The sequence below is a fragment of the Triturus cristatus genome, chromosome 4_2 (assembly GCF_964204655.1).
Source record: "Triturus cristatus chromosome 4_2, aTriCri1.1, whole genome shotgun sequence".
Lineage (NCBI taxonomy): Eukaryota > Metazoa > Chordata > Amphibia > Caudata > Salamandridae > Triturus > Triturus cristatus.
This window is the reverse complement of record NC_140586.1, coordinates 308,637,478-308,653,517: the sequence shown is the minus strand read 5'-3', so window position 1 is coordinate 308,653,517 and position 16,040 is coordinate 308,637,478. Positions and strand designations below refer to the sequence as shown.

The 16,040-nt window shown below is 45.2% G+C and overlaps 1 pseudogene; it reads right to left on the bottom strand.

Annotated features, from left to right (window-relative positions):
• Positions 1 to 3,517: 3,517 nt before the first annotated feature.
• LOC146833766 (uncharacterized) lies at positions 3,518 to 10,310 on the bottom strand (annotated as a pseudogene).
• Between the last annotated feature and the right edge of the window lie 5,730 nt (positions 10,311 to 16,040).

The window sequence follows — 16,040 nt, the reverse complement described above, 5'->3', positions numbered from 1 at the left end:
AATATTAGGGTATCTTTCATAGATTCACATGCCCAAATCAGAATAGAAAGCAATGTAAAAAAAAAAAAGTAAATCCAGTATTTGTAAAGCGCACAGCTACCCGGAGGCATCCCGGCGCTGGGGGCCGTTGGGAAGATTAGAGTCACATGGTGCTGGGCTGACCTGCCACCAGTGCCGGGGATCGAACCGTGAGCCCCAGCGTCCAGTGTCAGTCACCCTGGCCGCAGCGCCACACCTTTTCCTCAATAATGAGCACATTTCCTTTTGTACATAAGCCATAAATGCACCAGTAAATAAACATATCAATGTTAAAGTGCAGAGCAATAAGTCACAATTGTGGCAAAAGTTATAGAAGTAACAGAGAAATGTGCAGTTAGAAAGAGAAAGAGGTTGGTAGGAAGGAAGGAAGGCTCACCTTTATTGAAATAGATGACGTAACACCGCCTGTCCCACCGCAGCATCCATCATTAGCTCCGAATCCAAGCAGTAATGCTTGGTAAATGCATGCAGCGTCTTCCATGTTGCCGCTCTGCAAATGTCTGTGATAGGCACGCCCGCAAACAATGCCACAGAAGTCGAAACTGCCTTAGTGGAATGGGCACGAATTCTTGATTGTAAAGGTTGACCAGCTTGTCGGTGACAGAAGTCAATAGCACCAGAGATCCACCTAGAAATACTTTGTTTTGTAAGGGGAAAACCTTTCCTAGGTAGACTGTAGGCCACGAAAAGTTGGTTGGACTTGCGGAAGGGAACCATCCTAAACAACGAATGTTTAACAACGACTTACCGGAACAAAGATGTTTGAACAACGAAGAATCACATTCAACGAAGTCCTGTAACAACGAAGGTCTGAAAAACGACTGACTGGAACACCGAAGGTCGGAACCACGACTGCCAGGAACAACGAAGATCGGAACCAAAGTCATCATCTCATCATCACTTTGATTCGGCGGAGATGGAGTGTTACGTCACTCATATCCGCCCAATCACAATTTCGAAATAAAGTGTAGCGAAGAAGGAAGACCTCTTCTCATCTTGACTTTGATTAGGCGGAGATGGAGTGTTACGTCACTCATATCCGCACAATCACAATTTAGAAATAAAGAGAAGCGATTCCTTTTGAAAGGATTTTCTGCAATGATGTTGGCAGTCAACATTACATGCCAATGTTAGCCTTTATCTCTCGTTTGCACCCTAGAAGTAGTCTGCCTTCATCCGGTTTGATTGTAGAACGTGGTGAAAGCGTCTCAATAATTCTCTGGCATTCTCAGGTAGGAATCACTTGTACCAATGTTTTTATTTGAAGCAACAGGATGTATGTATGATATGGCTTATGGTTTGTGAAATTATTTAATACCTAGTTGTTAATTTTACTTCTTAGTGGCAGTGTTTTTTTTTTTTTAAAGTAATTTATTACTTAGCTAACTTTGATGTTATTCAGGTATTAAATAATTTAAAGAAAATGTAATTATAAATATCTATATATATTCAATATAATATTATCTTTTTTTAAATGTATTACTTAAAGGGACGGGATGTAGGGATTATAGGGGTAATGGGTGGGGAAGTTTATTAATACCTTGGTATCATTTAATACTCAGATAATATTTTTAGTATCTTAGTAATATTTTTTGATAGATTAAATATATATAATTAATTTCAAAAATATTTAAACATACTTACCATTAGGGACGGGATGCAGGGATGAAAGGGGTAATGGGTGGGGAAGTAATTTAATACCCAGGAAACAATTTTATATTACCCAGGTATTACATTTTTAACACTATCTTTAATAATAAATAAATAAATATTTTAATTAATGTAAAATAAACTTAAGGGATGTATGTTTTATCCTAAATACTTACCTCCAGGGACGGGATGTAGGGATGATAGGGGTAATGGGTGGGGAAGTAATTTAATACTCAGGTAACAATTTTAATACACAGGTATTACATTTTTGGAAAAAATATTTATAAATTACATTTATAAAATATATTTAATAAATATATTTCAAAATTAATAAATTATTTAAGGGGTGTATGTTTTATGCTGAATACTTACCTCTAGGAATTGGAAGATAGGATGTTGTGAGAAATTGGTTGTAAAACAATTTAATACCCGGGTTACATTTTATTAGTCAATTTTATAAATTAGATATATACAAATAAATAAATAATATAATACAAAAACAATTAAAAAAATAAAGATAATATTGTCGAACACAATATACACAAATTTTTTACAAATTAATAAATAATAAAATCTGAGCCAATATTGAATTAAAAAAACGATTTATTTGTAATGTGCTATTTATTTAAACTGTAAATCATACCAAAACATGTTATTAATAAAAACAGTTGCAGTAGAGTTTTAAAGAGAGCTTTTAAAAAAGCATATTTTCATTTTCTCACGCTTTACTATATCTTTCAATGGAAATCTTTTGTCCATTTTCTATTTTTGTGGCATCTGCTGCCATATGCACAAGATCGTTTTCCTCTGTTTTCCAGATTGCATTGCCTTCCGGTGAAGACGAGATGATGGAGCACTTGCAGACAGGTAAGATGAAAATTATTTATATAGAGTATAATATGGTGGACACCTCTAATGTAAAGTTAAAACTGAGGGAAGTGTTTACCTGTTAAACGGGTTTGCTATTTGTGTACTGATGCTCAGTTTACCCGATTTTTTTACACCAATGCATGTTACCAATAGCATGTTCTCCTTGCGAATGGTTTCCCATAAAAAAAAAACGTATTTTGGTAAGTGTATGAGAATGCTTTTAGTTTTTTATAGGGGTATATAATTTAGAGGAAACACTAATTGAGGGCAATTTGTTTTTCAGGTTGTTGTGCGCTGGGAATAAATGCGCTTTAATTGATGTTTGAAATATAATTATGAAAATATGGAGAAGATCAGCTGTGCCTGATACTTTTGAGGAATATTTTACGTATAATGCACAATAAAATGGTTGACGGAAGAGTGCATATCATGGAACATTTTGGAATATAAAAGGATTAAGGCTAATATTGTTGCCTTTTTTTCTTATTGATTTTTTTTTTGGGGGATTCAGACAATTTTCACATCTAATTTTTCAGAAATCATTCTCTTTACGGATTATGGCAAATGAAATTACCAAATTTACAAATGAAAAATCCAAAACTCTTTGTGGGAAAAAGGAAATTGGAGTTATGCAATGCATTGAGGCTAATGTAGTTGCCTTTTTATTTTATTTTCATGGTTAAGATTTTTTTTTGGACAATAAAGGACTTTTCGTGGAGTTTTTTTTTGTTTTTTCAAAAGAAAAAAAAGATATGGGAAAAGATTGTGGCGATAGAAGTTGTAGACCAATGGTGACTCAAGGATTTCGCAGTCCCATTGCGTTGAAAAAAAGAAGACATCTAAAGGTAGGAACCCCAACTTTCCATTTTTTAGTAAAAAATTCTTTCTAAAATTCCAAATGAATTGTTGTAAGATGAAAAAATGACACGTAATTACTTAAAGAGGTTAGTTTTTTATTTTAGTAATGTAAAATGTAAGCAATACTGTCAAGGTAGTCAGAAGCCACCATCAACGTAAATTGTTGAAGTTTAGCCAATAGTCTCTCGGACATTTCTTTGCTCTTTTGGGAAATCCGTGGATTCAGACTACCTGACAGTGATTGCTCAAGTCTAATTTCCTGGAAACTTTGTTCCTTTTTCAAAATTTCCAGGAAATGATAAATATTAGGATGATGTTTACCAACAGTTTTATTAAATGAATTATGCCATCCCTCAATGGCATTGTTTGTTTTTGCACCACCCTCCAAGCAGGTCGAATAGCAGTTCCACCATTCTATAGGATACTTTGGTTTCCTCCTGCGGCCCAACCTGCTTAGACGGCCAATCCATGTATCCTCAAAATAATTTAGAATTGGTGCCAATTTTTGTTCATTTTGGATAAAAAAATCAGATTCGGTAATTGCCGTGTAGTACTTATCTACACTCTGGTGGTACAAAACACAACGCAGTTAGTTTTCTTAATTCAAACTGAAGTTTGCTACTTGCTAAATAGTCCTCAACCAAGGATGGTTTCTGAATTTTACGCCAATAAGCCTGCGAAAAGTGAAAGAAACATCCTTGGATGTGCGTTTCAGGGTATCATTTTGTAATTGTACTAATCATTGCCAATTCAAAATCAATTATTACTTTTGCAGGACTTTTATTCATGCTTTTTGTTTTTATTACTGACAAAAATTCAGTGTACGTAGAGGATTGTTTGTCAGGCAGCAAAGCATACACTAAAGGGACTGTTGTGTTATTTATATTAGCATGAACAGTGTAAATTTGGGAAAATGGATGGGTGTTGGACTTGGCCCTTCTGGCCGGTTCACCCCGAAACTTTTTGCTTAATATGGTGACTTGGTTTAGTGATTTTATGGACTTCGGCGCACTTTACCGCTGTGTCCCAGGGTAAAGTGCGTGCATGTTGTGAGGTTGGCCTGCCTCCCATAGGAATGCATGGGGGAATGTATGTGTCCCGGTAGTTCCTGATGCGTGGGGTGTGCAGGCCCGTGTTTGGTATGTGCGGGCTCGTGGGAGTGAATGCTGCGCGTTGATGTGTGCAGCGTGCATGTACCTGGTGTGGAAGTGCCACTTCTAGAAGTGGGCACTTCAGTGTGCAGTCTGAAATGTGTGGCTTGTCTGGCGATTGGCTGGTGAGGTCAGGTGACGGACTAGGGAATTCCCCAGAGTCAGGAGGAGTCACCCAGTGGTGAATGGGGAGTTAGCATGTTAATGGCTAGGGAGGAGTGTACCTGGGTCCTGAATAGGACAGGGCTTCCCCCACACAATGCTGGCGCCGGCCCCTGTGGTGCGTCTAATGACCCTAGCCCTGCCAGTGAATAGGGAGAGGGGCTGAGCAAAACAAAGTGCTCAGGAACCTGTTGGAACTGGTTCGCCCCTTCCCTGCACCTTAGACAAAGCCTTGTACTGTATAAAAAGGGGCTGTGTCCCCTTACATGGTGTTCTCTTCCAGGATCCACTTGAGGGGGGGGCCTGCTGCTGCTGGGCGCCAGGAGAGACCGCCACTGGGGACTGCCTCCCTGCTGGAGGGCCCTGTGAGCTGGCTCTGGGCCCAGCCTTTGCCCCCTGCTCTCTGAAGGACCTTTTTGGGTGCTGGACCTTGCTTATAGCGCCTGGGAGCGCTTCCTGGACTTCGTAGCGCTGTGCGCGCTGTTTTCCTGGACTTTGCTTTGTTTATAGCGCTGGGAGCGCTGTTTTACTTTATAGCGCTAGGCGCGCTGTGATCCTGATAGCGGGTGCCCACCCTGCGATTCTGCCGTGTTTTGATTCAGCCTGCGGGTGCCCACCCCGCTTATTTGCGTTTAGTTCGAGGGAGCCTACCCCTCTTACGGCCGGAATAATCACCGCTGCAGCCCGGGCTGAAACCGGAAGTCAGGCGGCCGAGGGCAGGCCTCCGGGACAACCGGAACTCCGAGAAGGAGGGCGGGTGCCTACCCCGCCTCCTACCAAGCGCCGCGGTTGCAGCCCGTTCGGAGAAGCTAAAATCCAGGCGGGAGCCCACCCCGCGCTGGACCGTCAGGAGGAGGGTGGCCAGAACTTGTGCAGAGGGGGCGCGAGGCACATTGTCGGTGCCTGCCCCTCCGTGAGGAAGCCTCAAGAGTCCTTCACGCCCCCCCCGAGAACGGAGAGAGGGAAGACGACGCGGGAGTCCCCGAGCAGCCCGGTGAGTGTTTAGAAGGGCTGGGGGACTCCGCGCATGTGCTGGGCGTGCGGGGGCAGTGATCGAGCCCCGTAAGGCTCCAACAACGGTTGCCACAGCATTTCTCGAGCCCCGTGAGGCTCTAGGGGGCCTTTCAAGGGGCGCAGAGTCCAGAGGGACTCCAACGTGTGGGGCATTGTTGCTTCTCGAGCCCAGTGAGGCTCCAACGTTGTGCCGAGCCACGAAGGCTCTAGAGGGCACATTTTTAATGGTCAGAGCCCAGAGAGGGCTCCAGAGGCACGCAGAGTGCCGGAAGTTCGTTTTCCAGCTGCCCAGCACTTAGTGGGCAGCTGCCACGTTTAGGTGGGGGACCATTTTCGTTTCAGCTTGCGCAGCTGGCGCAGCTTGACTAACGCAGGGCTCCTGTGGTTCTAGAGTCTGGCAGTACCGCTCCGGTAGGGAGGGTACAGGAGTCCAGCGTGAGGAGTGGTTGGGGGATGAGTTTCCCAGTGGATGCACCAGTGGACCAGGGACTAGCCAGTTGGGCTAGATCTTCTTGGGGGGACCCGGGTGGCGCCACTTCTGTTCTGGGGGATCTTCGCGCACTGTCAGGTGGACAGGGGACGGGAGATCTGCGCCAGACAGACGGTCACACGACACATGGGTCATGTGTCAGCCTCAGGGGGATGGTGTGTCAGTCCCCAGAAGTCCTGGAGTGCCAGGCAAGTATTCCACCGAAGGTTTTAGACCAGAGGTTGGGAGGCCAGGTTCAGGAGCAGCCTGACCTGAAGGGTCTGACTACTGTAACCAGTGTCCTGACCGGTTCTTCTTCCAGAGGGACCGCCCCAGTTGGTAGGGAGCAGGACTCTGGAAGGGGGTGCAGAGGGTGGGAGAGCCCACCTCTGACCCCGGTGCAACCTGAGGGGTTAAACCCTAGGTTGGTAGACCAGTTCTCAGGGAGGGGTCCTGAGCTGGTTGGTGAGTTATGTTACGGGGTCGCCTCTCAGAGGAAGAGAGGGCGGAACCCTAGGAGAAGAGGTAGGGGGAGGAGAGCCTCACCCGTGACGTTTGGTCAGCTTGAGGGTACCGACCCTAGGCTGGAAGATCAGTGGCAGTTTAGAACTGCCCTGATGAGGGGTAGAGTGGAGAATGGCTGCTATGTGCCAGGGGTTACTACCCCCCACTCTGTGGTTAGGCAAGGACCAGTGGCACCTGGGGGGCCTAGGGCCTGGTCTTGGCCGCGGACAGCTTGGGAGTACCAGTGGGGTAGCCCAGTTGGTCCGGAGAGTGGTTTGAGAAGAAACCCCATGGGTTCACCGTGGCGTAGAACAGGAGGGTGTCCCGGCAGTGGCGGGCCCGCGTCCGTGTTCTATCGCCCCAAGCAGGGAAGTCCATCACAGTGGTGATTGGTCTACCCTGCGTTTTGGCTGGAAGGGGGTTGTGTTGGACTTGGCCCTTCTGGCCGGTTCACCCCGAAACTTTTTGCTTAATATGGTGACTTAGTTTAGTGATTTTATGGACTTCGGCGCACTTTACCGCTGTGTCCCAGGGTAAAGTGCGTGCATGTTGTGAGGTTGGCCTGCCTCCCATAGGAATGCATGGGGGAATGTATGTGTCCCGGTAGTTCCTGATGCGTGGGGTGTGCAGGCCCGTGTTTGGTATGTGCGGGCTCGTGGGAGTGAATGCTGCGCGTTGATGTGTGCAGCGTGCATGTACCTGGTGTGGAAGTGCCACTTCTAGAAGTGGGCACTTCAGTGTGCAGTCTGAAATGTGTGGCTTGTCTGGCGATTGGCTGGTGAGGTCAGGTGACGGACTAGGGAATTCCCCAGAGTCAGGAGGAGTCACCCAGTGGTGAATGGGGAGTTAGCATGTTAATGGCTGGGGAGGAGTGTACCTGGGTCCTGAATAGGACAGGGCTTCCCCCACACAATGCTGGCGCCGGCCCCTGTGGTGCGTCTAATGACCCTAGCCCTGCCAGTGAATAGGGAGAGGGGCTGAGCAAAACAAAATGCTCAGGAACCTGTTGGAACTGGTTCGCCCCTTCCCTGCACCTTAGACAAAGCCTTGTACTGTATAAAAAGGGGCTGTGTCCCCTTACATGGTGTTCTCTTCCAGGATCCACTTGAGGGGGGGGCCTGCTGCTGCTGGGCGCCAGGAGAGACCGCCACTGGGGACTGCCTCCCTGCTGGAGGGCCCTGTGAGCTGGCTCTGGGCCCAGCCTTTGCCCCCTGCTCTCTGAAGGACCTTTTTGGGTGCTGGACCTTGCTTATAGCGCCTGGGAGCGCTTCCTGGACTTCGTAGCGCTGTGCGCGCTGTTTTCCTGGACTTTGCTTTGTTTATAGCGCTGGGAGCGCTGTTTTACTTTATAGCGCTAGGCGCGCTGTGATCCTGATAGCGGGTGCCCACCCCGCGATTCTGCCGTGTTTTGATTCAGCCTGCGGGTGCCCACCCCGCTTATTTGCGTTTAGTTCGAGGGAGCCTACCCCTCTTACGGCCGGAATAATCACCGCTGCAGCCCGGGCTGAAACCGGAAGTCAGGCGGCCGAGGCCAGGCCTCCGGGACAACCGGATCTCCGAGAAGGAGGGCGGGTGCCTACCCCGCCTCCTACCAAGCGCCGCGGTTGCAGCCCGTTCGGAGAAGCTAAAATCCAGGCGGGAGCCCAACCCGCGCTGGACCGTCAGGAGGAGGGTGGCCAGAACTTGTGCGGAGGGGGCGCGAGGCACATTGTCGGTGCCTGCCCCTCCGCGAGGAAGCCTCAAGAGTCCTTCACGCCCCCCCCGAGAACGGAGAGAGGGAAGACGACGCGGGAGTCCCCGAGCAGCCCGGTGAGTGTTTAGAAGGGCTGGGGGACTCTGCGCATGTGCTGGGCGTGCGGGGGCAGTGATCGAGCCCCGTAAGGCTCCAACAACGGTTGCCACAGCATTTCTCGAGCCCCGTGAGGCTCTAGGGGGCCTTTCAAGGGGCGCAGAGTCCAGAGGGACTCCAACGTGTGGGGCATTGTTGCTTCTCGAGCCCAGTGAGGCTCCAACGTTGTGCCGAGCCACGAAGGCTCTAGAGGGCACATTTTTAATGGTCAGAGCCCAGAGAGGGCTCCAGAGGCACGCAGAGTGCCGGAAGTTCGTTTTCCAGCTGCCCAGCACTTAGTGGGCAGCTGCCACGTTTAGGTGGGGGACCATTTTCGTTTCAGCTTGCGCAGCTGGCGCAGCTTGACTAACGCAGGGCGTCCTAGCCCCTACCAGGCCAGTTGGCCCAGGGACTGCCACAGGTGGTGGCTCATGTGGAGTCTTGCGCAATTGTCCCTACTTGCACCTCTGAATGTGTTTTGATGCGTCATGTGCCATTGCTTTACACCTCTGAATGTTTTAGGCATCATGTGTTTTCCTTCCCTACACCTCTGAATGTGATGCATCATGTGTAACGTTCTATTACCCCTACAGGTATTGTGATACGTAGGTGGTTGCTTGCTTTCTCCTAGTACAGGTGGTGCTAGTGAGGTTCTAGTTCCCTGCGTGACAGTCTCCTAAAGTAGTTAGGGTTACGTAGGTGGTACTTCCCCGATACCAGTAAGTACTGGTCGTGTGCTATACAGATTATTTTTGTGCTACCGTGATTTTATATATTTTGTGTGCTAAATATCTAAAAAGTGCTAATTCCTGACAGTGGTCCAGGTGGCCCTGTCTTGTACATAATCCCTTGTAAATTCTGCCCGTGCCTGTTGGCACATTGTAAAGTGTGTGTTCTTATCTAATGTGTTGTGTATAATACAAAGGTTATTTTTATAGAATACCTTGTGTGGAGTTTCCTTTGTGGTGGGCCTTGGGTGTTGTTGCTGGGTGCGCGCGCAAACGCTTTACACATCGCCTCAGAGATAAGCCTGACTGCTCGTGCCAAGCTACCAAGGGGGTGAGCCGGGGTTATCTTTGGCGTGTAACTTCCTTGCCCTGACTAGAGTGGTGGTTTCTGCCTGGCCTTGGCGCAAGCCTTAGCCAACCAGAAATCGCCAGGTCTAACAATGGGGTGTTGATTTGAAAGTACCATCCATCATCCAAATTGGACTGTTCTCAAGGGTTAAAATGTAATGGTTAGTGCTAAAAAATTTAATTATTTTAAGAACATCTCCATTATCATACACAAGAAAGGTTTCATTAGAGAAAGTTAGTAATAAATGATTAGGGATGTTAATTTCTTTAAAGTTACGGGGTGTTATGTGGTGTGGAATACTTGTCACTTTTTCTCTTTGAAACATTCGTCTGAGGTTGTGGTTGGAGGGCATGCTATCAGCAACATGCATTGGTATGTTCTGAGCCACTTCCCTAAGTATTGTACCACAGTTTTCATTGGAGGTGTGTGCAAGAAGTTTTATCTGTTGGACATTTTCACGTACTTCTATTTCCATTGCAGAGGCAGAGTGGTTATGGTCTGTTGTCCTAACCACGGTTTCTTCCAGAGTAACCGCTCTGCCTGTGCAATGGGATGAGAAGTATTGTACACACCTCCAATGACTTCTGGGTTCAACAGTTTCATCTTTACAATAGAGGTACCCACCATATTTTAGAAGGTTATTTCCTGTCCGAGATTTAACATATGTTGCTCGGTTGCTGCTCGACATTGTTGATATATCTGTTTTAAAAAATATATATATATATTATTCCTTTCAGATTCTTGAATGGGTAGCAGCTTTTCAAATGTGGATTTAATCTGGTTATGCTTTTCCTACGCATGTTTGTTACTGAACACATGTCTTTTCAAAGTATTCCACATATTTCAGGGCAGATTGGGGGGTGCGTTGAGTCTCCCCTCACAATTATCTATGCTTTTACATCATTTTTATGGGTAGATGGGGGGTGTTGGAGGTTGCACAACACAAATACACATGCTTTTACCAGGTTATTATGGGTAGATGGGTGGTGCGGGGGGTGTCCACCCACAAATACGCATGCTTTTACCACGTTATTCTGGGTAGATGGAGGGTGTGGGGGGTCTATCCCCACAAGAACGCATGATTTTACAACGTTATTATGGGTGGATGGGGGTGTGGGGGGTCTCCCCCCACAAATAAGCATGCTTTTACAACATTATTATTGGTAGACGGGGTGTCTCCCCCCACAAATACGCATGCTTTTACACCGTTATTATTGATAGATGGGGGTGTGGGGGGTCTCCCCCCACAAATACGCATGCTTTTACCATGTTATTATGGGTAGATGGTGGGTGTGGGGGTCTCCCCCCACAAATACATTATTTAAAAAAAAGAAAGTTCAGTAAGGTAAGCGTTTTAAAAGCATGCTTTAGCTAAAAACGTGTTTTGAAAGTAAAGACATGGACAGTGGCATAAAAGGTTTTTGAAACTCATTTCTTACTTATTTTCTTCAAGTTGCATTTCGTCACAGTCTCTGTAATTTTTAAAGACATTTATTGGTACTCACTTTGTATATCTGTTGTATATTTCGTAGTTTCTTGTAGGGATGCTGCTTGGTTGTTGTAATTAAGGAAATGACAATTTCTTTTAAGGATTAGATATCTGTGAATAGAATTGAAATGGTACAATACGTGGGTTTTTTCACAGGTGAACTGTGTTGACTTTCTGGGTGATTTGCTTTATTGCTTTTGTTTTTTAGTCACTATCTATTTTCAAATGTCATGGTTAAAAAGTCTTGGTACAGGCATATTATATCTTTATTGGCTTTGTGAATGCTTGTTTTATGTTGCTTCAGATTCACTGTTACGCACTTCCTTCTTTGGTACTCACTCTTTTCTTCTGTAAAGGAAAGTATTTTTTTTTCAACCTGTTTTATCACGCATGATTTTTACCTCAAGCATTCTTTTACAATGCATGCTTTTACCACATTATTATTGGAAGTTTGGGGGGTGTCTCTCCCCACAAACAAGTTGGGTGTTTTAATTTGAAAAAAATGAGTGGTAATGGTATGGGTTTTCAAAGCATGTTTGAGCTAAAAACGTGTGCAGAAAAAAAAAAATCATGGTGGTGGCATGCAGTGTTTTCGATAAAATCAGTTCTTACTTATGTTTCTTAAAGTTGCCTTTGAACACATTCTCTGTAATTTTAAAAACATTTACAGGTACTTACTATGTATATCTGTTTTTCTTTTTTGTTGATTCTTATAGGCCACGGCTTGGTTGTTTGAAAAAAGGAAACGTAGTAGGATTAGATTCATGAAAATAGAAAAGACATGGTACAATAAGTGATTTTATTCACAGCTGTTCTGTGAAGACTTCTTGGATGAGTTGCATTGATGGTTTTGGTTCTCTCTCACTATTTTTTCTTTTTTCAGACTTAAAGTCTTGGTACAAGCATATTATATCTTTATTTGCTTTATTAAATGCTTGTTTCATGTTGCATCAGAGTCACTGTTATGCACTTGCTTATTTACTACTCACTCTTTGGTTCTGTAAAGGAAAGTATTTTAAAAAAACTCATACTTATCACAATCAAGCATTGGCATGGTAATGGCATACAATGTGTTGGTTTATCAAGTTGTAATTGTTCACAGTCTATTTAATTTTTTAGAGATTTACTGGAACTTACTTTGTATATCTCTTTGTCTTTTTGTAAATTCCTTATCGGCCGCTGCTTGGTTGTTTGACTCAAGGAAACTTTGTTTCAGATTTCTGAAAATTGAATAGACATTGATAAGTGATTTTATTGATAGCTGTTCTGTGTTGACTTCATGGCTAAGTAGCGTTGTTGTTTTGGTTCTCAGTCACTATTTAGTTTTTTTCAGGCTAAAAAGGTATTGGTACAGGCATATTATCTCTTTATCTGCTTTTAAAACGCTTTTAAAACCTGTTTTTTCACACTTTTTTTGTTTTTGTTTTACAATGCATGTTTTTTTCCTCATGCATGCTTTTACAACACATGCTTTTACAACGTTAAGGGAAGATTGGGGAGTGTGGGGGTGGGTATCCACTCACAAACACGTTGGGTTTTTTAATAAAAATAATGTGTGATAAAGGTATGCGTTGTCTAAGCATGTCTGAAAAAAATAGGCATGTTGACTTCCTAAGTGATTTGAATTTTTCTTTTGGTTCTTATTCACTATCCAAACTTTTCTCTCTTTAAATTGCTGTCTATAAATACATTAAAAAAAATTAAATAATTTAATAAAATATTTTTAAACATACTTGTTGTTTATGGTTGTCTCTATACTCCTCGACGTCTCAAATCATTTGTTTTTCAAAGAGGAATATCTGTAATTTTTTACGAATAAATATGTTATTTTTTTGGAATATTTTAAATTTATACATTTAAAAAAAAATGTTTTTGGGAAGAGGGTGCAGGATACTATGAGGGTGGAACAATGATCTTCATATCTTTATTTAATTTACATTTCTGATTTCTATACATGTTTTATCAATTTAAAATGATTCATGTTTTAAACATTTGATAGTTATTAGCTAAAAAATGTGGATTTCGCTTATTAATCCTGTCTTGATAAGGTATTCAGTTGGATTCTGATTGTATAAATCATATTTATAAAAATAATCATTTTGGAAAATTAGTACATTTTCTAATTCATCTAATGTTGTTGATGTTGTAATAGGTTTAGAATTTATTTACCTGTTTATGCCAGTAGATGGCCCTGTTGCTTTGTTTTTCACTATGGTGGAGCCCTTCTCTTCTATAAATTTTAGAGGAGGATCTTGATAAGCTTTCACTCTCCTCAGAGGACAAGGGGTCATCTTTGTCCTTAAGCCTCTGCAGCCAAGTCAAAAGCCTTCCTCTCACGGTCTTTTAAAGTCTTTGTGGAAAAGGAACAACATACCTTGCAGTCTTTTGGTGTGTGGTTCGGATAAAGACAGTAGAGGCAATCCTTATGGGGGTCGTCGACGTGTAACCTCTTTTTTCTGCAGGTACCACAGGGCCTAAAAAGGCCTTTTTTAAGAGTGTCCGACATGAAGACAGTGGAGGACTTCACTAAGACAATGAGAATCTTGAAGAGAAATACCTTGGATCCAAGAAATAGCTGAATACAAGGAAAACCTGAGCAGAGTTCAGTGGAGACTTCCTTAGCACGACGTGCGGTAGAAAATCTGAGGGACTAGAGCTCCTTCCAGGAAGGTTCCAGAGGGTGGTGGCAGCTGATTGGTTGTTCTCTGAAGTTTGGTCCTTATCAAAAAAGGACCTGGATATGTTACTAATGTGAGGCCTTGGGCCTATTACTCCCTATGTCCAATGGGACATTACTTTACTAATGTACCGAGGACTCCCCAACTTGACGACGGGGAATGATTCAGGCATGTGAATCTATGACAGATACCCTAATACTGGATAACTGCCAACTTCACTGGTTTTGTACGAGTGAAATCTAAGCCTAACTATAACGTTCCTGTAACCTTTGATTTTATCAGTGAATTTATAAGGTTTTTTCAATTTTATTTGCTAACTAAAACAACCCTGTAACCTTTCCTTTTTTAAGCGAATGTCTAAGGTTTTTCAAAATCAATTTCCTAACTATAACGTCCCTGTAACATTTGATTTTTTATGTGAATATCTATGGTTTTTTAACTAGTAGTCTCATTTGCAGAGTTGTGGACAAAGGGAACGGAACCTCCGACCAGCCCTCAGGAATCCTGCTGTGTCGGACTTACTGGAGATAACAGGAGGGCTTCTGGGCCCCTAGAACCCTCAGCAACCAAGAGGACTTCATCCCCCAACCAGCATTGCGCCAGAAAGCGCTTTGGTAGAGTGGAGGAGAAAGGGGGCGTGGCCTTTGAAGACCTCTCAGCATTTCCGCTGTGTGGGACTTACTGGAGGTAACAGGAGGGTTTGTTGGACCCTAAGGACACTCTAGAGCCAAGGGGACTGCTTCCCCAACCAGCAGTGCCCCAGGAAGCGCCTTTACAGAGTGGTGGTGAAAGGGGGCGTGGCCTCCGAAGTCCTCTCAGCAGTTACGCTCTGTGAGACTTACTGGAGGAAACAGGAGGGCTTGTTGGCCCCCAAGGACCCTCAGCATCCAAGGAGACTTCATCCCCCCACCAGCAGTGTGCCAAGAGGCACGTTTGCAGAGTGGCAGAGAAAGGGGGTGTGGCCTCCGACCACGTGTCAGCAATCCAGCTGTGTTGGACTTTCTGGCCCACGAGGACCCTTAGCAGCCAAGGGGACTTTATCCCCCAAACAGCAGCGCGCCAGGAAGCGTGATTTCAGAGCCATGAAGAAAGGGAGGGAGGCCTCCAGCATCATGCCGGTAGCTTTTTGTTTTCTTTGTTTTTTTTTATTATAAAGGAAGGGGACGGGCAGTGTGCCCCCCTTCCCAGGGCCGATTTTGGTCCTGTGGACCCCATCCCCGTGGCCAGGTATTTTTAGAATGGGGAGGAGGGCTGTGCGGGCCCCCTCACAGGCTGATTTTGGCCTCCGGGACCCCATCCCCTGGGGCCTGGCCACAATACGGGGTGCCATGGTCCCATCCGGGGCATCCAGTTTCTCACGTTGGGGACCACCGGGGGGAGCCTGAAGGCCCCCGCAGTCCCTGGTAGCTCCACGCAGCCTGCAGGAGCCAGCATTGCTTGTGGACAGAGGGAGCTGCTGAAAATACAGCTCCCTCTGTCCAAAAGTAATTCTGCTCCGCTTATGCTCTTGCTCGCTAGAAGCGGAGCAGAGTTTACTATGGCTTGGCTGGAGCGGTAAAGCTCCTGCCAAGCCATAACAAACTGCAATGTCCCAGGGGTGGGCAACCATCTATGGCTCCGGGAGGGGAGCCAAGCGGTCCCCCTCCTTGCTTCAATTTTGCCCCGGGGAGGTGGTGGCCCTCGGGGCTGCAGGGGTCCCACATGGCCCCCCGCACTCAATGTAAAAAATACCCTGGGAGGTGTAGGTCCCTCGGGACTGCAAGTGGGGTCCGCGTGCCCCTCTGCATTTTTCAAATTAAAAGCACAGGGAAGTGGTGGCCTCTAAGTTTAAGAGGGCCCCCATTCAAAAAGAAATAAGCCCCATACAGGCCTTCCCCGCATTAATATTTAAAGAACCCCCAGGGATGTGGTGGCCCACAAGGCATAATAAGCCCGAGGAGGGGGTACCCGTGCGTACCCCTGCCTGTTTTTGCATAATGCCCCTGGGACCTGGCCCACCCCAGGGGCCAATGATTAACAAAGAGCGAGAGCCGGCGTTTCGTTTCTAAAAAAAACAGTAGCAAGATTCGCAGATCTAGCACGACTCCTGCAGATGTTGTTATTGTAAATACTTTTTTGGCCCTGGGGGTCCCTGTGAGACCCCCTAAGTGGCATAGGGTGTCAGGGTATTTCTACCCTGACCCCTCTTCTTTTTTTAACGTTTTTTTCTGTGACTCTGTTCAACCAAGTCACAAGAGGGCTACCAACACTT